The 23,739-nt window shown below is 40.2% G+C and overlaps 1 protein-coding gene across 8 annotated transcripts in view; it reads right to left on the bottom strand.

Annotated features, from left to right (window-relative positions):
- EYA2 (EYA transcriptional coactivator and phosphatase 2) overlaps positions 1 to 23,739 on the bottom strand; it is a 166,684-nt gene that overhangs the window by 136,541 nt on the left and 6,404 nt on the right. Inside the window, exon 1 of one of the 8 annotated variants that reach the window (XM_061441574.1) lies at positions 16,879 to 17,159. The exons of the other annotated variants lie outside the window; for them this stretch is intronic. The gene's annotated coding sequence lies outside the window, so the exon portion shown is untranslated. Of the gene's footprint in view, positions 1 to 16,878; positions 17,160 to 23,739 lie in introns of those variants that run through there. 8 annotated transcript variants of the gene reach the window in all.

The raw sequence follows: 23,739 nt of genomic DNA, 5'->3' as shown, positions 1-23,739 counted from the left end.
AGAAGACAGAAAAGAGGAAGGTCTGTTGTACATGTAGATGGTTGAAAGCATCTTTCTTTGACTGGGACTCTCTTCTTCTCCCCTTCCACCCCTCATCTGTCTGCAGGAATAAGCCAAAGATCATTCTCAAGGATCCAGAAGCAACAAATGTCATCTCTTTAGTACAGTTTCCTCTATTTGTAAAGTGTCTTCATGAGGGAAAACACAAATGCTGGGTTTGTTGTCTTACATGCAACTGATGCCCAACCTACCAGGAGGAAATGTGACAGTTTGTGGTCTCTCTAAAACTGAAGACACTTCCTTAAGAAACAGGAAGTATAATATAATATAATGTAACAATGTGTCTGAAAACCCTGTACTGCTTTGACTTGATCTTAGTCTGGAATTCAAGCAAAGTCCCAACCAGGTCATTATGGTAGTCCATCACTACAAATGAGGAAAACAAAAACTATAATACCCCCACCAAAGTTGGCTTCCCCAGTTGCTTCTCCTTGCTTGACAGATTTTTGGGTTAGGGCTTTTTAATTTCGGATTTTCCTTGCTGTGGTCTTAATTAAAGCATCACTAAATCAGAACTTGTGATTCCCAAGTAACTGCTGATTAAGCACGTCTGTGGCAGCAGTGGGACCCAAGTTGCTCTGCCTGGTCCAAAGGCAGTTTGCTGCTAGGATGATGGATTCACTGAGGCTCAATACCATGGGTGGGAAGGACTCTCTTGTCCTGCTTCTGCAAAACTGGGACAGCATGTTTAATACCAAAGTCAAGAGGCCCGTGTGCTCCCACTAGGAAAAGCCATCCCTCAACCTTTCTGCCTTGCTCTCCTTATCGATAAAACAGGAATGACGGGGACATATACTTATGGGACTTCCGAATAAAATTGCTTCATTGGTGCTAAGGTTTATGGAAATACCATTTCACAAAGTTTAGACTATTTGTGATCAACAGTGGATTTCTGTCTGGATAATCTTCATACTAGTTAAACCTAATAATGTGGGAAGAGCTGTTCCTCTCATTTTGATCCTGCGTTATATACTCTTCTTCATAAATACTGTAGGCAAAGCTTGTACAACACTACTGCAATTGCTATGAAGAGTACTATGAATACAAGTGCTTGTTCATTACCACTGCTTTCTGAGTGCATGGCTTGAATGTAGAGCTGATTTGTTCCTGGATTAGGAAGCCCAACTGTACTCCAATACACTTTCCCTGTTTTGATTTGAAGTAGGTTAGGTTACCAGTCTGGATTTAGTATATATTGTGGTTAAATAAACCAGATTTATAAACTTCTAACATTCACTTAGTCACAATCCTTTCTCATTGTTTGAAGAGAGCAGAGGGTGGTCTTGGAAGAGAGGCTATCACTCACCTGAACTTCAAGTTATCCTGCCCTCCTCTTGTTCACTCACATAATTAAAGCCATCTTTACCCCCCCCACTTCTAACTCTAAATAAAATAAAAATCAAGTGTGGTCATTAATAATGATTATTGATCTCAAATAATTTATCTGAAGAAGGAAATGCTTTCTAGAGGCTACAGTCAGGAAGTCAAAGGTTTTCACTTCCAGCTCCAATAGTAATTCATTTGCTATATACAGCACATCTCCCTTGCCCATTCCCTATTACAGAGCTGTTAAAGGTTTAGTTAACTTCAGAGCGAGCAGTTCTGAACAGCAGCAGTTCTTGACTACTGGAACTTCAGTACCTCCATGTGCAAGTGGTAGTTTTTTATCTACCCATACAAACGCAGAAAGGTTTGTGCTGCCATTACTGGCAACTACATATGCATACCACATACGCATTTTTACAGCACTGAGCTCATCCTATGCTTTTAAAAACACATGAAAAAGTCACTGTTTAGGTTAAGGTCTTCAAGAATCTGTGTGAACTGAGTAGGAGTTACTCTGCTGGTAAGTATTATTTCTGTAGTGAGAGTTGATTATTTCATCATCAGGAACAAAAGGTTGGAATTTTTTTTGTTCCTTTATCACTAACTGAAAGATTAAAAAGGGATATTCTGAACTAAGGCTGATGATGGTAGATAAAAGTTAAGTGAAGTGGAGCAGGCTTCTAATTTTAAAGAGCTACAGTACAACAGTGGTGAACAAAGTAACAATCTAATTGCTGCATATCTTGGGAATGTTAGGAGGAAAAAAGACAACTAATGAAAAGCAGTGCTTGAGAAGTAACTGCATGCTGATTTGTCACTCATGCCAATTCATAGTGCAGAAACAGCCACTGGGAGAAAGAGTTTACTCAGAGCAAATGTTCACATGATGTTTCCTAGGGTTTTATTCCATTAATGATTTGTTTCTGTGGATATTTGTAAATGAGGCTAAAATAGCAGCATAGAAATAACAAATGGGACAGACTGATTCACTTCGTAGGTTCAGGTTGGTTGAGTTCTGATTTCCTAAGAGTTTTGGTATCACAATAGGCTGATGCTTTCTCTTTAAGCCCAGGTGTAAGCTAACATGGACCCAAGATCCCAAAGCTGCTACCATCAGGTTTATTTTCAAGACAGAAGGAAGGGATTTTTACTGGGGTGACCAGATGATATTATCAAAGAAGGAAGGGTTATATGGAGCACCTTGGAAGAGATCCTGCCATTTGGTCACTGCTACAGGGCAGCATAGAAGTGAAAATACCAGATGACAAATGCACCAGCATAGTATTATTCACACAAGTGTCCTTATTTTACTTTGCAAAGTCTGACCTGATAAAGAAAAACACTTCCTTAAAGTGTAATTTTTATGATACTAAACAGGCCTCCAATGACGTACCAAAGTAGAGAGGGACACTGACATTTGAACTGCAGGAGTTTTGTTTTCCATCTTGTTTCCTCTGCTCCTGTGATTACTGCATTTGAACAACTGGAATTTTTAAAATCCCTTTTCCTCCTTCCATCATGATGTAATGCAACTGTTGCACAAGACTTACAATGTAGTGCTACCGCTGCTGGAGCCAAGTTTGGCACCAAGAGAGATTAGGGTTGGCACCAAACACCAGGATCTTTACAATAAATTTGGCAGACAGACCCAAAAAGGTTTGCAATGGCTGCCATGAGCAGCACACAGAACAGTAAAAGTGCTGAAACAGACCATGGTTTTGTTCCTGGAACAAAGCTGCTGATTAGCCAACCACTTAATCTAGCACCTACTTATGTATGAAAACGGAAGAGTTTTACTAAGTCAAAATTAAGGGCAGTAGCAGGGACCAAAGTGTAACATAACAGTGCCTTTCAAATGTCCATCATTCCAGACTGAGCCTACAAAACCCACCAGCCACCTACCCATTAGCCACGAGAATCTCTGTGCACAACTGCAAGTTCCACTGGATTATTCAAAGAAAAATGCTTGATCCATTCAAGAACACATCTGTCTCAACACATTTCTCTTTCCAGTACTTTTCAATTATGCTTTCCCAAGAGGGAATTTGTTTCTACTCAGTGATGCTGGAGCAGTGCTCTGGAAAGAAATAGTATTTTTCTTTTTTAAATACAGATGGAACAGAGACGAGAAATGCAAATTTTCCTCACTGTGTCCCTCTCTCTCAGCTGGAACTGAAAAAGTGGGGGGTGATTTTCTCTGCTCTATATAAGGGTCTGATGATTTGTGATATGTACATCTCCCTGCAACTGGACAGATGCCACCAGCTTATTTCACACAGACAACTAGACAGCCATGTAATAGCAGCATTTTTCAATTGCTATTGATTTGGTGTTTTAAACTCATTATCTAGCAGAAAAACTCCAAACTCCACCCCAAATTTCCCAAAATTTTAAAATTCTGTAAGCACCAACTCTCAAACAAGAAACCACCTTCACCAAGCAGCTAAAAGTCAGAAGTCTGTGCGCTGCCATAAGATTTTGCCAATCGGATTACTACTAAAACATGTAAGAACATTCAAAGCAGATTTCAAGCAACTTATCTGACCCTCAATTCCATAATTAGTACCAACAAGCACTCCTAATGGGATATCCGACATGGTATTTGTGTGTGGACGCATACAGAAGTTACAGCCTCCTGTTGCAACTTGTTTAGACACAGGCAAAAAGCAAGAATTGGTTTAAAGATGAAAATCTGACTTTCTGCCCCACTCCCACCACCACCACCCCCCCAGAAAAAAAAAAAAAAAAAAAAATCAAACAAACTGAAAAAAAATACGGTCTGATTACTCTGACCTAACTTTTTCCCTGGTGGCTTCAAATTCTTTAAATAAAACTGTCAAATCTGGAACCAGAGGAAACCTTTAAATGACCACAAACCATAGCATCTTTTACTGGAAGCTTCAATGACCAAATTAGCATCTTAAAGCCCACTTTGTTTCACTGAAGAGCAGTTTTCTCCAATCACGTTATATACCACTTGCCCTTGGGATCACCAGTCCAACTCTCAAAAAGCTACTCTGCAATGCAGCTCATCACCTCTGAGGCTGCCTGTCAACAGTGATTGCTCAAGCACAATGCCAGATCAGGGGACTGCTCTAAACACAAGAGTGCTGTAATCCAAGACAGCAACAGAGGTGACTACTTCATTGACTGGACTGCAAGGCAGCTCAGGAAAATTTCTTGTAGGTACAGAAAATGGCAGCTATCTAGAGTTCATTCAAATAATCTAAGAATTTTATCATCAATACAGATTAGGAAATCCAGCTGCAAGTAAAAGCCAACTTCAACTTCTTGGATATTTGAGTTACAAGCACACATGTGCCATTAAGGAGGTAACTGCCTTAACCTTCAAACTCAGATCTGATCTGCAATATCCCTAGCTTAGAGGAAAATTTCTCTCACACGTGTGGGACTTCAAAGGCCCTCACCATTTCAGAACCCACAGAGTAGCCCAACAGCCTGCTCCAACAGCTGATGTGTTTCCTGACATTGGATTAACTTCAGCTCACCGCCTTCATCACAGTTTATTTCTGACACTTTTATGGACTAACTTCTACAACAGACAAAAGAATCAAAATAATGTCCTTCCTCCAGCTACTACAGGATGGCACAGATAGATCCAGTTCACTCATAAGCAGCCTACAGAGATGGGCTTGCCGAGCCCCACTGTTTGCAGCAGTAAGCTACCAACAAGAAAAATCAACCGTGCAAACTATATGAATGCAGTACTTGGCTTCCAAAGGAAATGCAGCAGCTCACCTCTCTTCTCTCTTCCCCAGAAAAGCAGTGCTGGTAAGTAGAGTGAAAAACAAGGAGAAAGGAGACCATGCCTAATTCCAAGGGGCTTTCACTACCACATGTACAGGAATAAAACAAAATATGGAGTAAAGGGGTTAAACCTCAGATAAATTACATTATCACAGTAGTACATGATTTCCCTGAATTACTAGAAAGGCACCTATAAAACCAATAAAACTGCACTTAGGAAAAAAGAAATTACTTTTTTCTCAAGTGGAATTGTCAGAAATGGCAAATCTGATGACACAGTCCAGTGGCTAAGGCTCTTATTAAGGAGACTTGGATTCAGTTCTGTATCAGCCACAAGTTTCCTGTTACTGGAGTATTTTACAAAGCCAACTCATATTTAATATGCTTGCCTCTATTTCCCTTCTCTGTAAAGTGGGGATTACTGCATTTTTCCACTTCTGAGCATGCTGAGCTCAGAAGTTAATGTGTTGCACTCAGGTAAGTCAGCATAAGGGCATGACAGACAAAACTAAACAAATGCCAAAGAAAGGAAAGCAACCTTCCACCTACTAAAAATGCCATCAAACCACCGTATTTCTGACTCCCTTACTACTTCACAACCTTTCTCTGCTTTTCTGCCAATGCAGAGAATAAACACTGCCTGCAGTTGTCAATACAGAAGCGTAAGTCTCACATTCCTATTTTCTCCTAGCCCACATAATCTCTCCTCCTTCCTACACCCAAGTTTTGCACGGCTAAATTCTCCCTTTAATTCACATGTGGCTGTTTAACTCTTCTATCCCAGTCATTCTGCTCCAGCTGGTCTGTTTCTACCCTCAAGCAATAGGTGCTAGGTATGTTGTGCATCTTCTGTTAGCACACGTCCCGCCATGGTTCACATGAAGCATAACCAATCTGCTAACCCCTGGACAGCTGCTGGTTTTACAGGCTGTCATCACAAAGACTGCCTGTGTGCCTCCTTGTAGGATTTCCATTCTTTAGGAGCCCAGCAACTGAATTAGCTCAGTTCAGCTGCAAATTTAAGCATGGAATTGAAATGCCACAATTAAGAGAACCAGCTTTGCTTAGTTCAGCTCCTCTTCACAAACTAGCATTGAGGTCTGTCTGATGTCTCAAAATCCTGCATTTTTTACTTCTAACATAGTTACTGAAGGTTAACAGGGTACATTGTCAGAAATAGATACTGCAGAGTAAATGGGTGCAACAAAGATGCCAAACTACAAGAGGACAGCCTGTACCAGAACCTCTCCCTCTAAAACCGGTCTACTTCCTTAGAGCGCATGTGTCAATAGAGTGGAAGCTGAGACACAGATCAGTGAGAAAGTCACACAAGCTTAGAAGAATCTGTGACATACAAGTTAAAAAAGCTCCTGGGACATGGGCCTGAGAAAAGCCTTTGGAAATGATATGGAGCACTAGTGAAAAACAATCCCTGCTCCTTTCTGTGCACTGGATTGAAAAAAATCCCCAGCCAAACACAACAAAACCCCAAAACCAAAAACCACCAAGGAAAACAAACCACAAAAACTTTCAGTGCAATTTATAAACAAACAAAACAACTTTCTGCTAGAATTACATTCCATCTCTTTCCCTCCATCACAGGACTGTCCACAAGAACTGAAGTTTCTGGCTTGTTGAGGAAAAGGTTAACATCTAATTGCAAAAGGCAACTTTTTCCTTGTCCTGTCACAAACTGCTTTGCCAGTAAATACATAGGACAAATACTTTGAAAAGCACATACAAATACCTTAAGCAAAAATTCAAAGTTTTAAAATCAACAGCCTGATACTGACAGCTGTAAGAGTTAAGATTTTTCTCAATGCAAAGCATACATTTTTCCATACAAGCAGCTGAATCACGGATATCTTAAAGAGCAGTTTATTAGGTACAATATAGCATATCTCCTACCCAGCTCTATAAAATGTGCCCAGTGCTATACAAAGCATTAAAAAGCATTTAAATTTGGAACTTGCTGGCACCCACTGGCACAGCATAATTGAGAGAATTAATCTAACAGGTGCCTTGAAACACAGCAGATTTATACTGTGTGTTGAGTCACTAACATTTTGTTTTAAACCAGAACACAAATGAGTAGTGGTGGTCTCTGGAATAATGTGATGTACTGTAATATGCAAAGTATTCTCTTGATTCCAGGTTGCTGAAGTTAGTTGCATTCCTTCTTAGTGGAAGTATTCAGTTTTGGTTAGTACAAAAGTACAGTCAAAGAAAAAAAAGCCAAATAAAGGCTATATACAAGTTTATCAAATATCTACATGCAGAATGATTCTGTTGGGTCTTTAGCATTGCTACAGCACTGAATGTGCAGGCAACACCCAACAACTGAGAACTGGCATGATTTAATAGTCCAACACATCTTTTTTTCCCCCTGGTGTATGTTTATTTTTTAAAGGGAAGAGGAGATAACATCAGTGGTATAAACATTATCCTTAGCTGTGTGGAAACTTAGATATAAGTATGCATTCAGGAGTGCAATGCATGGGAAATACTGCTAATTGGTTTTAGAATTCAAAACTGAAGCTTGGTGAATTCAAGGGAAAAAAAAACCAAACAGTTACAATAATACCACATGAATCTATGAATAACTGTAAGCGATATTGTAGAAAGGCTGTCAAAATTACTTGCAGTTACACTAAACCTTTCTGTTCACGCCAATTAAAACTCTATGGTTTTCAAGAAGAGTACTCAGGTGGGGAGAACTTCAGGTTTAGTTCTCACTCCAAAATGGGGTTTTCCTGTGGCCTATAAAAATACTGCACCCCCTACCATCTCTACTCTTCCTTACACGAGAACAGCCTTATGATCATTTCCACTCCAGGGCTGGAGGATGGCAGAGATGTTACAGGCTTGGAAGGCAACTGAGCAAACTTCTGTGGATGCTTCCTCTGAAGATGGAAACTAAGGCTGTCAGAACCAGAAAACATTCCTTCCTCATATTCTGCCAATAGCATCCATCAGTCAAGCTGCTAGGAAGATTTTCACTGTGACTTTGTTTAAACATTTTAAAAGACTTATCAAGGACAACACTGAGGTAATATGAAAGCTAAGCCTGGTTTCTCTGCCTCCCATCCCCCAGGCCCCTCTCTCTGTACTTTATTTGGCAGAAAGGCATTGCACAGCATCTCATCCAACACTGCTACAGGAGTGTTCCTGAACATGATTAATTTGCTAGTGATATGAATCTCCAAACAGCATGTTAGTACTGCTGCTGATTTATGAAATGCCAGAGATTATTCTCTCACCAGTGATAAGCTCTTTCAAGCTGGTGGTTTTGTGTGCAACTTCGTCCAACTGCTGAGACCACTCTCATCTCTGCATTGCTCCCAGACACTGCAGAGGCAGCAAGGATTTCTTTAATGAATTGCAGGTTATGTACACACAGAGATAATACAGAAGGTCAGATTATGAATTCTTGCATACTTGCATAAGCAAAAAGCCAAGAGTGTGCTTTGGAACAGAAACAAGCATCACTGGGCAAAAACCCCGCTTGGTCTGTTCTCCTCCCAAGATGCAAGTGCACACCAGCAACTGCAAATCTAGAGAACATGTTTCCTTTCCTCAACTGCTCATGATACTGTCCTTGGCACTGTAATGGCCCAAAATACATGAGTAGAGATTCCAAAAATAGCCTCAGAAACTTCAGTAATCTTTCACATTTCTTGGGCAAATATTCCCTATCCTATACATTGCACCTGAAACCTGTATGACCCCCACAAATTACCCCAGTCCCAGCATCCTCTTGACCAGAAAACACTAAGTGATACCAAAGTACCCTCAGCTATGATTTGATTACTCTTATCAATGACATACAGGTTATACTTTTCTTCTTCAAGCAGCATTTGCAGTCAGCTTGTGGTTTCCTTATGTTTATTCAAATTTATGCAGACTATCAGTTATTTTTACTTATGTGGAACAATCACAGATAGCTGAAAATATTTAGAATGCGAGATCTTCACTACGACCAGCCAAGAATCCTATGGCTGCTTTTTCTGTTCTGACAAGTGAGCCCTTGCTTAACAAAAATACTTCAAAATTGGAATAGCAGCGATTTATAGGACAGTTTTGGAGGTTTTTCTGAATTATATAGACTGGCATTAGCAACTACTTCCTATAAAAGTAGGTTACTGCAAGATCTATTTGCTGAATGCCATTTGAGCTTGTTTTTGAGTTGCTCCCTTCCCACAAGTGTGCAGTGTTTCCAAAAGGGTGCAGTTAGCTCCTTCCCTCATGCATTTACTTGTCTCCAATATGGGTGTACTGAGACATAGTTGGAGCTCTATCCAGTTTCACTGTCTATAAAACAAGGCATTAATTTGTAGGCATTAATAAACATGCCATCTATCAGGGTGTGCATACCCAAGGTTAGCCAGGGGGATTTTCTACTAGCAGTGCCTCCAAAGTCAGACATTTGAACTACCTTGTACGCCACAAACACAGGGTCACTCTGGGCCTGACCTGCATGCTTTCCTGGCTCAGGAACAAGTCAATCTGGTCAGACTTCTACAGGTAAACATGCGATTTCTATATTGTTAAAAGCCTTCTTAATTCTATCACTATTCCTCTATGCATTCCAATTGTACATTCATTTCATTGTAATATTTCAAAGAATCCCATTCAGTAATGCCATGTATTTCTCTACACTGTTACAAGCATGGCACCTTCTCTAAGGTTCTCCAGATTATGACACTGCATTGAGACCATCTCAAATCACCTCCAAGTTACTGCTCCAAGCCAGCAAGAAGTATAAAACCTGAATGAGAACCTGAATACAAAGAGAAGTAACAGGCAGGAGGACACAAGATGTGGGAACTCAGTAAGAAAATCAGTCTTCCATTCCTATCATAACTAAAAATAACAATCCAGAACTGAATTACATACATACTGTCTAATAACTTGGCATGGTTTTTTTACTTTAGCATTACTGATTAATGTGTAAGCATTTAACACTTGGGCACTGTCAGTTATAAAACAAGAGTTACGTTTGACAGAACAGCAATTTTAAACCTGCAGTTTGCTTTGTAAATCAATGTAATTCTGGTTGCATTTAACAAGCAGCATAATGAGAGAGAACTTCATATATACTAGTTTAAATGTACTTCTGTGCTCAGATAAACCTCAGAGATTTGGTTGTTTCAACTCTACAGTTCTGAGCACAAGCTGGTAAAGCCATTATTGCCACAGAACCTCACAGGAGCAATATAGGAAAAAAAACAACAACCTAAACCTGAAACAACCTGTCTTCATCTGCATGCAGTCTTAACTGAAATATCTGCATGCACTCAGGCTGCAATCAGCTCCTAACACTAACAGCAATCTACTATGCCAGAGATCACCTGCAAGTTAGGCAGTGCATTAGGCTTTTAAAACTAAGTATTTAAGTCCGAATGGGCTGCACCTTGGTATTCTGCTTCCAACCTCAGATGAATTGTAACATCAGTCACAGAGTACGGCTCTAGAACCCACCACTGCACTCCTGGAAGCAGAAATGTTTGAGCAAAGGTGATGAGGTCAGACAAGGGCAAAGTCCAAAGTAATTTTAAGTGGTTCAGCTAAGTAGAGAAGGCTAATGGAAAAACATTTTAATTTGTTACAGTCATCCCTAGTGAATGGGAGGACAATGTTTTTCTTCAGCAGCTTGATTACAAAGCAGTAAATCCCTCTGCATATATAAAAGACCTATGAACAGTATAGATCAAATGTCAAAACCAGGTTTGCACTGTATGTTGGATGCAGGAGAACTATTACACTTGGGAAGTTTTAGATATTCAATCATTCTAATTTTTAAGTATTTCCAACATACATTCTCTATCTAGGAACAGGCACATGGACATAATTCAGCCAATTCCCATCTACAAAAACACAGAGTAGTGGTGTTTTTGCAAAAGATGTTTTTGGACCTTTCCATAAAAACCCCTAAGAAACATGCTCTTGAACACAGAAACATGTCATCTTTCTCTCCCCACAATGCTTTCTGACTCCTCTGCTTCAAGTACTGGCTGCAATCTCTACTTTAGAGACCCTAGGTAGCAATAAACAAGCAAACAAAGCTCCAGGTGACAACATACTTTAACAGCATAAATATGCTGAAGTAAGAATTATGCCAGAAAAGGATTCTCCCCAGTTGCTGACAGGGGTTTTGTTCAGTGTATCGATTTCTTTTTCCCTGAACAACTGCCAGTTCTGATAGACCCTCCAACCTTCATACAACCAACAACTATTTCATTACCCTGGTCTAAGATGGGATCGAAAGACATTGAAAACAGTGAAAGTTGCAGCTACTCAGCTACAGGTTCTTCTTTTAAAAAGCTTTTAAAGTCAGAAGTAGGATTTCTAGGCTTAAGAAATAGTGTTCAGCCATTAGGAATTACTGAGCTTTCCCTAAGCTGTGTAATTCAGAGGCAAAACTCAAATATTTGGTTTACTTCCTAACAAAATAATGACCTGGTCATGGCAATTTGTATCTTGTGTCCATGCTGGTTTTCCACATATTTTTCACTGGCCATGAGAAATAAATACTCTGAGGCAAGAAGTACTTTAGTTGTGCCTACCTACAGAGTGGGGCTGGGACCTCTATTTGCTGCTGTAATACAATTGCCACCAAATATTGTCTGAACCATAAACCACCTTTCTGGAAAGTAATTTCAGCACTGCTTGCTAAATGGTTTTGTCAACTCAAGTTTTCAGAAACCTTCTTGTATTAGATTGGTCTTTTGATGAGGAACATCAACCAGCCCTACAACTAGGGATTTATACCTTGAGGGTTTCCAAACAGCCCCCATGGACTACTTACTACTTATGTTACATGATGTCTTAGCATGTGCTTGCCATAGGACAAGGGGCCTTTACCAAGGTTTGGTGACATGATCACATTACCAACAGCTTGGCAGTAATGCTCCTTTTGAGCATTATTCACCTTTTCCTAACCGAAGGATAAAATGCTTCTGCTTCTGGCACTTCTACAGACTAATGAGTACCTGCTTCATCAGACACTCATATCAACACTTCTCAGCTTCATTGTCCGGAACTAACACTGTTGCATTCTAAATCAGGTTTTGGAAAGATCAGCGCTGTCTCAAATATTTCTATACAACAGCAGAGATGTTGAATTTCTAAGCTTTCAATCCATTTATCATCAGTACAGAACTTTACAGCAGTTTAGACAGGTTGATACAGACTTGGTCAAAGCAGGCTCTAGTGTTTGTGTTCTGTCTGCCCACAACACTTCCTGTCATTTCTACTGGCTAAAATGTTCTTTTCTGTGGTTTTGTGAAGTGTCCCTCCCTGCTGTGGACTATACAACAACAGTTGGGTTTCATCTCATATATGGCTCTTTTGAGCTCATGTGGAGCAAGGCGAAGGAGCGAGAACAACAGGGAATGGGACCCAAAACTAAATAAATCAATGTTTCTTTGATCCTTTTGGATCAGGATGCTGTAAAAACACATGGTTATTAGAACTGTGAATTTATTGGTAAAGGAGTTGGTTACTGGCACTGTATTTCAGTGTGAGCTAACATTATGGTACTAAGTACAAAGCATTCATTCTGTTTGTGGCTATGAGAACTAATCTCTTCCATGTGCAGAGAGGCTGTGTGATAATTTAACTGAGATTCCCGTTGGTAGTCCGGGCAAGCCCTCATCAGCTGCAGGGCTTTCAACAATACACAAGCAACAGCTCCAAGAGCAACCTAACTAGCAACTAATGTCCCTCTGAGCACTACTAAGCGGCATCAGAGCAGCCTGCTCATTTCAGGGGTCCTTTCCAAGTAAGTTGTCAAAAATCTGAAAACCTGAAACTAAAAGGTGAGTTTCTTCCAAAACACTTCAACTGCTTAGCTTTGGACAGGATTCAATATATAATGGACTTTGAATGAAATTCTATGTTTCTAATATCTTGCATTTGCCTCAATAATAAGAAAAGGTCTGATCCTGATTATTAAAAATGAAAAAGTAATTTGAAATGTTTATGTGGATGGCAGCTTTCTATGCAGGATAGAAATGCTCCAACTGCTTTTCAATCCAGCTGGAACGAAGTTTTCATTTTTCTTTTTTGGTGAAATTTCATTTATTATGAGTACTGTCTTAGTAAGGCAGCTGTTGGCAGCAAGCTGTGAAATTAAAGTTGAGCTGGTTAGTACTAAGAGCCAAGATATAATATGCTTTCGTCAGAGAGAAGTTTTTCTTGTATATATGTAACCCACATTCAGTAATTAAAATAGCTAATCAGTCAATCTTACCAACCCCTCTTGAAGGGAGAGTTAATGCTACTTTAACAGATAATTTTCAAATTGTAACCAAAATTTGGGATTAGTATAGCTCATTTCAGTAAGGTCTTTAAATAGTCAATGTACCGATGAATTCAGAAACCAAGAAATTAAGGATTCTTGATTCTCAACACTGTCCTACTAACTTGGTGTTAACATTTTGGGCAAGTCACTTCTGACAGAATTCCAGATAGGGATGAAATCAGGATCGCTGTGCTACTATTATCCACCTAGGATGTCACACACGGCTTGAACTTGGAGGAAATCATCATGGGCTTCCTATGACTGGGAGAAGTGCTTCATTCAATGCACAACCATGATTATTCTCCAGGTTCTCTGGCTGTCTTAAAAGAAAGTAGTAGAAAACTTGACATTTTACTCTGAAGCTCCTCTGGAATGTGCTTAAGATGCACATTTTAAAAATATCTACCTAAAAGTGCCCTTGGGAAACAGGTGAAGGCGCAGGACAGGACTTGGCACATACTGTTGGAAGTGCAAGCCAGATACGGGTACGAGTTTTATACATTAAGTGCACAAATAAAAGAGAACACGAAAAAATGCCTGAACTAAAGTATCGAGCTGATTAACCCTCAACAACTAAGTTAACTACACTTTGTAAACTGTTGCCTAGAAGTTCAGTTATTAAGGGTAATCCCACAACTGTATCATCATCTGTCTCAGGACCTGATTAGCTTCAAATGATTGTAATCAAAGACCTTAGTACTGACCAAAGATGCAACCCTGTCCTCTCCCCAGCCCAGCCACAAGCTCCTGCAAGAGGCAGTGGCACAAGTCTGTTTACAGTCAGACCAAGCAACTGATCTTTTTTCTGGTTTTCTTCTCAGCTGGATCAGCAAGATGACTGTAGCATGTCCAATAGCACCAACAGAGAGGAGAAGACAGGAACATGCAGTCAAGCTGAGGAAGCCACTTCTTTTAATGTTAACACAGCTCTCAGTCAGCTTAATCCAGTCTTGAAACCATACCTGCAATCTATCAACATGACTTCTGTGAGGAAGGTCCCACTGCTTGCAGGGTGACTGTAGTTCTAATGCCAAGTAAGACAATCTGCCCAAATTAACTCCACTGCTCAGGTGACAGCTACCAATACTTCCCTGTAAACACAGGATTACAATTAAGTACTCCAATACAGTTGAAGTTGGCACCACTTTTACTACTTTAATGTTAACTGACAAACAGGTTAATAACGTCTTTGAGCACCATGCCCACCCCACCTAATCCATAAACTACAGTCATGTGCAGACTTTGAGTCAGCAATTCTTATTTTGACATCTACTTTAGGTATTTGCAGCACTGTTCTATTTGCAGGGGTATCAAACTACTTTGGGGGTTTACTTCAAGTCACGCATATACCTTGGCAGTGTTTTTGGACCTTTCCATAAAAAAGCTTGGACCTTTCAAAAAAGCTCTACTACATAACTAGAAAGTTACAACCTAGGAAAAATATTTCTTTTAAATGCATGTCAGGATAACACAACTTCCTTCCAAGGACTGATTATTTCAGGCCTTCCTAACTGAAGTGAAAAATGCTTAAGACTGAACACAAGCTTTGGTTGACAGCACTTAAGTGAGCCTGGAAATCTTCAAATTTACAGTGTCAGGAACTGCTTCGCAACTTCTAGGCTAAAACTTCAGGGCAAAGCATACCTATATTCAGTCAACTTGCAAGTTAAAGTAGTCAGATTTTGGCAACTAAGCTTCAACTTCCCTTTTGCATAAGTAATATTCCAACTCTAAGCACTTCACTGTTCATTGTCGGGGACCATCTGAAAATGCCTCCACAAGTCACATCCTAGCTATTTCTTCTTTGCTAACATCTGATTCGTGGATTACAATCCAAGCTGTACTTCCAAAGGTCGCAAGAATGCATCAATTGTTTGAAGCACTACAAAAAAAAAAACACGAAGCACTAAAAAAAACCAAACCCATGACACAACTCAGGGCTTGATTTTCAGTGACTCTGAAATAAGCACGGTATGCACTAACCTTTATATGCCAAGAATAATTTCAGGATTTTAAATTCCAGTGACCACAAGATTGCAGATTCCATACTACTTCTTTTGGTAATGCTATCTGCATCAACACAGCATCCACTTGAGGAAGGACAGCGAGCATCGTGTTGGCACAACAAAACCCCTTCATTAAGGAGACATCTGGGGTCATTAATTGTATGTCTGCTGGGGGAGGCAGCACCTCGGTAGATTGGGTTTCAAACCAAGTTCTGCATGAGGTGTTGAGCAAAAGAGAATTGGCTGCAAGCAGGACAACACAGGCCTGGTGGGTTTTGTTTACCATATAGTTAAAGGATCACTAAATGATTAATGAAAGACTTATAGTTTCTTTGTAGAGCAGCAGACAATATTTTGGGGCAAGACTTTGGCTTGTCAGCTTAAGCATAAAAAAAAAATACTTACATAGAGCTCTCTCCTGAGCTGACTGCTGTTCAAATGATTTTTCTAACTTGCTTCCCAGAAAAAAACTCATAAATTTAAGGCTCTCTTGAGAACACAAAAGAAGCTCAACAAAATGTTAGTTTGCCAACAGAGCATCTGGTGCATTACTATGTGTGATAACACTAGCACGGTGCAGTCATCTTTACTTACCACCTTGTTAGCAGCCACAAGTGGCAAGATCCCTCTCAAAGTAAACCTAAAACCACAGAGAACTGCAGAACCCTTTGCCCTCCTCAGACAACCTCTTCCCTGTGCACTCCAGGCTCTTCCTTGGCACAGAGCCTCCATCAACCATAAGGAATGGCTCATAAGGAACTGAACACATACCTTCCTTTGTAGCATAAATCAGGTAGGAGAATGATGCCATGCAAGCTTCAGGTTAATGGCTTTAAAAGCCCTGAAGCCCAACCTCTGAAGAAAATGTTAAATGTTATTTAAGCCTTGGGCACATGATTAAGATCAGATGATGGCCACCATTCGATGGCCACCTGTTTCTATACTCTTGATATGAATATTAATAGAACACATGCAAAAAATCCAACATGTTTAAAAAGGCTCTGCCTCTGGAGAGGCAGGGAGCACAGGTCCTCTACAATAGCCTTTCCCACCTTCAGAGCAGTTACAAGATTACAAGCAACTTAAAATCACAACACTCTCAAAAAAAAATTATATCTAGCAAATACAAGACCCTCAACATGGAAAAAAAAGGTGTCCCTAGTTCAGGTAGTCATTTAAAAATGACACCACATTTCAACAGCCAGCACGTTACAAGCGCATTTAGATTGCTTTCTAAAAAAATATCAATCCTTAAAACACCAGTAAAGCACAACTTCAGCATTCTGTGCAGGATCATCATTGCCCACAAGATGCCCCAATAGCCTTTCTGCATCAACTCTGAGACTTTTGAAAAGGTGGATCCCATTTTAGGTTTTACCAGCCAGAACTGCTGCTTATTTACTTGCCTCTTACCTCAGGCGGGAGGCAGGATAAGCAAGGTCACACTTCCCTTTCCTTCCCTGTTGCAAGTCACTCCAAAACCGCCACCAATTCCCACCGGATGGGATGTGCAATTGCTCCAGATCCCAGTCCAATATGAATTAATAACGTGCTGATTTTGTCATCCTGTACTGGGTGTCTGTGCCCAGACACTGCCAGGGGAGGCTGCAGGGGCCTTTTGTGAGGGGCTGCCCTGTGCCGGTTCCAGCCGGCTCCGCCACAGACCCACAGCAGGACCTGGCTGAGCCCGCTGGAGAAGCCAGTGGTGCCTCCGTGACAGGGCAAATTTGGCACAGTGATAAGAAAAACCGTGAGGGAAACAGCCCTGCGAGGCCCATCAAGGCCTCAGGGGAAGGCGGGAAGGGGGCGCTGCAGGCGCCGCAGCTCCTGAGGAGACCAGGCTGCAGCCGGCTCTGACAGGAACCCGAAGGGAGCGGGGGAAAAGTGTGAGGAGGAGGAAGAACTGGTAGAAAGGGGACGTTACACAATGGCTGCAGTCCCCTGTTCCTCACGCTGCTCCGAGGGAGGTACAGGAACTGCGAATGAAGGAGCAAAGCTGAACCTGAGAGAAGAGGGCCGGCAGAGTGCTTTTTAGTTCTTCCCTTTGTTTCTCAACATCCAACACTATTTTAGTTGGCAATAAATTAATCTTCCCCAAGTCTGTTTTGCTTGTGATGGTAACTGGCAAGCAATCTTCCCTGTCTTTATCTTGACCCATGAGGTTTTTCATCTTATCTTCTCCCCGCAACCTGCTCATGAAGGGAGTGGGGAAGGAACCAGGTGGATGTCAGGCTGCCATCACAAGTCAACCCACCACACATACAAAAATGTTCATTATTCACCTCAGTGCTCTCAAGAATACACTGAAACTGAAAGAAAGAGCAAAACCAATAATTTTCCTTTCCAATAATAATGTTCTGACAGAACATAAAATCTTCCTTTTCTCCAACTAACTGTAGAATGGCTGAGACTAAATCTTACTTTCTAGCAAGAAACAGAACTGTGTTAACATGGCCTGGAGTCTGCAGGACATGCTTTCTAAACAAACACTTTTACCACAGTGTTGTCAGGCAGCTCGTTTCTAACATGTACATTGTTCGGTGCAGGACTGGCTACTTCTTCCCAAACCTCTAACATCACTGCAGTCCTAACACTGAATCATTACTTCTGTCACAGACATACACTGCTAACGCGTGACATTTTGGGCTGTACTAAAAAGTAGGTGAAGAGTAAACCAGAAAGCCCTCAAGAAGCTAGACTGCTGGAGAGGTACAGGCTGGCGATACCTGCTCCATCCGAATGCATCCACTCCTCCGCTGGAAACTAGACCCGTTGCTGTGATTCTTGCACCCATAAAGTGAACAACAGAGGCTGCTTGCAGATATTCTGCTACCACAGGCTGACACTTTGCTGCTATTGCCAATCACCTATTTCAAACTCTGAAGCTGGTCATAAGCAGATATCCTCTATCCAGTATTCATGCTCACATTTTACTGTGCCTACTCAAATGTGACATGAGTGCAGAACTGGTTTTTAAGGAATGGAGACCAAAATTCTCTCTCCAGACACTGCGACAGCTGGTGGTCCCCCTCCGCATACTGAGCTGTTGGAAATCACAGTACTGGAAGGACATAAGCTGAGTCAAAATCTTGTTATTGCAGAAAATGCAAAGTGATGACACTATGCAAGTGTCTGGACATCCTCCGCTGGGAAAAACGACTTGTCAAGACACTGATGTGGAAGGGACACTATGATCTTTGGTGTTGGCTTTGAGCTGTCAGTAGCTACAGGTGTTCTCTAGCAGCATTTTAATCTGTACAGTAAGTCTTGGACCAGATTCATTTAACATTGTGATAAAGTAAAAAAGCCAGCAGTAAGCAGGATGTGACTGCTTTTAACAAACAGTTCCTACTCAAACAATTACCATGATGCAGTACGTGCAGCTTGGAGAAGAACTGAACATCAGCCTGGGTATTACTGCATGTCAGAGCTCCTCCTCTGGAGTTGTATCAAGTGACTTTCCTCCTCAAACATGTCCTAATAAATTCCACTGAAGCCTGCAGGTAAAATCCTTCTTCAACCATTTTGCCCTGATTGATAGCTTTAGAGCCTTCCTTCACACCACTTCGGCTGCTTTCCAGACCTTTATTTTTCTCCTTTTGGTAAGTGTCTGCAACAGGAAGTTGCACTGGGTTTTTTCACTGTACGTTTCTCTTAAAACTGACATCTTTGCATTGTAATGAAGGAACCCCTGGGTATTAGTGACAAATTAGTCACCGGCTAAAGAATATTTTCTTTTCATTTCTATACCAGGTGGAAGATATTAAAATCTCTAGAGGAATTTCCCCTACTCTGCTACAATAAATCATCACACAATTTTCTTTTAAAATGACTTAATTTTACTACCTTGAAAACTTCACCACAAATAAGAATGCCACAACTGTGTTAATGTAAAATTAAGTAGTCTTGTTAACTTAATCAGGGAAACATTATCATAAAGAACACATATTTACTTTTACTTTGAAAATTAATGTATTTTTACTTTGAAACTTTAAACTATATTTTTAAAATAAGGAATTATTTTCTGAGAACAAAAATAAAAAGCCCATGTACGTGCCATAGGTAGAAGTATCACCTTCAGTAAGTTAGCAAAAACTCTTCTCCCCTCAGTAATTACCTAACTTAATAGGGAACAGTATTTAAAAAAAATCTACAGAAGATGCTGCAGTCTGCAAAGAAGATGAAGTCTTGCACTGACTATTTTCTGTTGAAGAACTTGTAAAGTAGCAGCCAAAATAGAGGAAAAAAACCCAAACCAAACAGAAAAACGCAGGTAGTTTGCCAAAGTTACAGGCCCCTGGAATACAGCAAAACATCCAGTGAAGGCACAGCTTTGCCTTTTTCCTTATTTTTTTCTAGAAAGTGGTCAGTGATATTTTAACACTCATATGTTATGAAAAAGTTGATACTCAAAATGGTAACTTCACAACTGTGCAGACTTTGTGACATTTCAGTGGGTTTTTCCACTTAAGAAAGCAGATAAACTACTACAGTTTATAATAAATACTACACAAGTGGCTTACGGCTTCTGATTAAATGGCTTCACATACAATTGTGCTCTTAATCACCAATTAAGTCAATTTTCCATGTTGTAATAGGTCCATAATATATATAGGTAAACCAGGCAGTGAAAGAGTTCATTTTACAAGTGAAAGTAACACCAGGATCAAGACAGAAATTTAAGAGTCCTGCCTCACCAGCAAAGGAATGGCAGGAGGGTGTCTATCAGTAAATACAATACATGAAGTCTACATGCAATTGTGTTTTCCTCCATTTGCCAGGGTTTTCCCTGGCACTCCCTGAGGAGTGGAGGAAGATCAATTAAAAAGCAGAAATGTAAAACCAAAGTGTTAAACACTACTAGATATTTAAGATCCCACAGTGCTTCCTACAAGTACAGTGCATCACTCCCCCACTTTCCCGGGGGAGTTCCAGCTCTGATAATTATCTTCTGTCTGCTCACAAAGTTCAAGTTCAAAACAATAATCATTTTCCACTTCCTGCACTAAACCAGGGCACAATGCTTCTGTGCATCGTTAAGCAACCATCCTGCTCCACCACAGATATGGTTAAACCACTGTTGTGATTGAATAATCTTGATCTGTGGCAGGGGGGACTAGGGGAAGGAGAAGCACTGGGCTTTAATAAGTAAAACACCAGGCTCTAACATCAATGCATCTGACTTTTAGCAGCATCATCCTTTATTCCTTTCAATTCAAAATCAAGCATTTGTCCCCATACTTTGCAGGGGGGCATAAGTGTTGTTTCAAAACTAATCTAGCCCAGAAGTTTTGCTGCATCTCAAATATTTTACAGAAGATTCAGTCTTCTGTAAAATATTTGGCTTCCTTAGTCCCCCTCCCCATCCATTTCTCTTCCACAATTTACATTCACCCCCTGCAGTGAACAGGAAGGATGGTTGCCAAACAAACAAAATGAAGTCATATGTAATAAGCAGAATAGGCCTTCTTTTGAATCACAGCTTAAATTTTTCAGGTGCAGAGATACTGAAGAGGGCAATTTTAAGGAGAGAAAGCAAAAGTCTGTCAAAGTTTTAACACAGAAGACATCTTATATTGCCTTGTACAGGGTTACACACATTTACAGCATTGCTGAACGATTACATATTTCAGCTCAGAGACCTAAGCTTGCCTTTTATTCAGAGACAACTGAGTTTTATTAAAAGTAAGATTCCTCTAAAGTAGATATTTACACAATGGGCTACCAAGGTTAAAGAGAATGAGGATATCGATAATGTTATTTCAGTAACTGAAAAACAAATTGGTGCCTGCCTTATTTCCCTGCTACACACCTAACTCCACCAACACACTTAAGATTATTAGGTTAGAAGAGACGTATCAAGTACTAAGTTATATCATGACAAAGGTCTTCCTGTGCAGGAGGTTACAGCCACTGTTACCACGGGTTGCAGTACCTCTCTCTCAGGGACCTGTTCTGGCTTCACACCCCGTTTGTATTTGTTAGCTTTTGCTAACTGCTGCTGAAAACCTTTGCCGAGTTGCATATAAGACCTGTAAGTGTGGATAGCACAGAAAGACAGTGACTCCTGCTCCTGTTTTGCAAGGCTAAGGCACTGAAGCGGTCAGTTGGACTTGTACTGACAGCAGTTACAATGCGATTTTAAAAAATCTTGGGGTTTTTTATGCATTTGGGCAACAAGTACACAAGATTTAAAACTGCTCCCTCTCAGTAAGAGAGTGAACTGCAATGGCAGCAGGACTGAACCTAGTATACTTATCCCAGTTAAACACAAGCAAGGAGAAAATTTATCTACTTTCTATGAGCATGAAGGCTGACCTACTGCTAACTCTTATATTTCAGTGGAAAGCAGTAGCATCAACATAGCACTTACCAAAAGTAAGCTAGCAAAACCCATGCTTTTATAAATCCAAATAATGAAGTTAGCCTGCTAAAAAAAGGCAAAATTTGGACACAGCAATTATAACATTCAAATGTTTTACTTATAAAAGTGTCATGTTTCATAAAAAATTGTGCTTTTTAGTTTAAGGGTGAAGAAAACGATCTCTTTTTTAAAGAAGTATTGCTCAATTCTAAACAAGATTTTGAGTTGTTTCAGCCACAGAAATGGGAAAAAATAATAAATTTGCATAGTTTACAAAACTGAAGTACACATTGTCAACATTTACTGAAAGTATTTTGTAAATACATTTTGACTTGACTTGCAATCAAAGAATTGTCAGATAGTTACAATTCAACTCTAAAGTTGGTAATTGAGCACAGAAGAGCAGTTACAAGGGGAATCAAAACTGGTGATACAGATCTATATGCAAAACTGATCAAAGTTCTTTCACAGTAGCTGTAGGACAATTACGCAGCAAAAAGCTGAATCAAATGTGTCATCGATGGACACCATTTGCAACAGATGCAAAACTTGCCTTTAAGACAGCTGATGAGTCTCTGCGTGGTGCACAGCCTAAGTTGTAAATAACTTCGGCCCCAAATTGCTTTGCTTACTCAACCTATTTAAAAACAAAAAAGTTTCAGATGCCTGCCCCACTTTCCCCTCACAGTTTTTTGTGGGTGCCTGAGTAATCCTGGAGGCATTTCCAGTTTTGAAGGCATTTGCTGAGTTTAAGAAATTTTCCCCGCGTCTCCTTGTCTTTGTTTGGAAGTACCAGGCTTTCCTACCCTGGTTGAGTTTCTCTGTGAAGTCTGCCCAGAGAGAGGCACCAACCCTCTGTTGGTTAACTAGTTACTATCTAGGCTGACTGATATTAAATCCTTCTTTTTATTTAGGATTTTCTTTATTTATTTATCTGGGCTGTTTTCTTTCTCAAAAGCAGGGATGGCAAATGAGAATTTCTGCACCACAATACCAAACACCTAGAGTTAGGCACCACAAAGAAGAAAATTACCCATTTTCTTAAACCTTTCTGCACATCTAAGGACAATTAAATTTGGACCTTCTTTAATTACTGCCACCCAGAAAAGCAGAAGCCCATTGCCAGGAATGGGCAGCAGAGAGAAACCCTGCCTGCAGAGTGACTTGACTCTGACCAGGCTTATCGTCTGTAGCACTGGTTTATTTAAAGACATTCCCAAATAAGTCTACTATTGTTGAAATAATTCAAGACTTCCATTTCCCTGAATTATTACGTGATGTTGCAGCAAAGGCAAGTTGAGGTTCTAATGTGCATAAATTTCCTCTACAAAAAGCAGAGGGGAGATGAATGACATTTCATGTAGCACTCACGCAAAGACACAGACGTGAAGAAATCTCAGGTTTGTAACCAAACACTTTAAACCTTCATTTCCTTTAGAGGAAACTAGCTGGGAATAAATAAGTTAGAAATGGGCTATCATCAAGGAAGTTTCTAATATCTGAACAACAAACTTCAATCCATTTCTACTAGTCTCTGTCTACCAATAAGAAACCCTTCACCTGCTTTTCAGATTGCTAAGGCCCAACTCATATCCAGGCTTTCCTGGCCTCAATCCCATTTTCACTCTTTGTATTCAAACCTGGCAGCAACAGAAAAACCCCAGCACTCTTTCAAACAACAAAATCCCACACCTCAACGAAAAATGCATTCTGCTTCTACAAAAAAAAACGTCAGTCAACAAATAGGCACAAATTTCACAATGGCTGAGGTCATTCCCTTGAAGTCATTAGGGTTTGTGGGTGAGTTTTCCTGGTGGTTTTAACATTGGTTTCTGTGATTGCAGTTATGCTTATTTATGCATTTAAGGCGTATGATCTAATACACTTAAGGTTTAACTACTTCATTCTTT

The sequence above is a fragment of the Pezoporus flaviventris genome, unplaced genomic scaffold, assembly GCF_033815535.1.
Source record: "Pezoporus flaviventris isolate CSIRO_AGI_PZ_B2104156 unplaced genomic scaffold, CSIRO_AGI_Pfla_v1 ptg000213l, whole genome shotgun sequence".
Taxonomy (NCBI): domain Eukaryota; kingdom Metazoa; phylum Chordata; class Aves; order Psittaciformes; family Psittacidae; genus Pezoporus; species Pezoporus flaviventris.
Note: the sequence above shows the minus strand (reverse complement) of the source record. Positions and strands in the feature narration are given on the sequence as shown.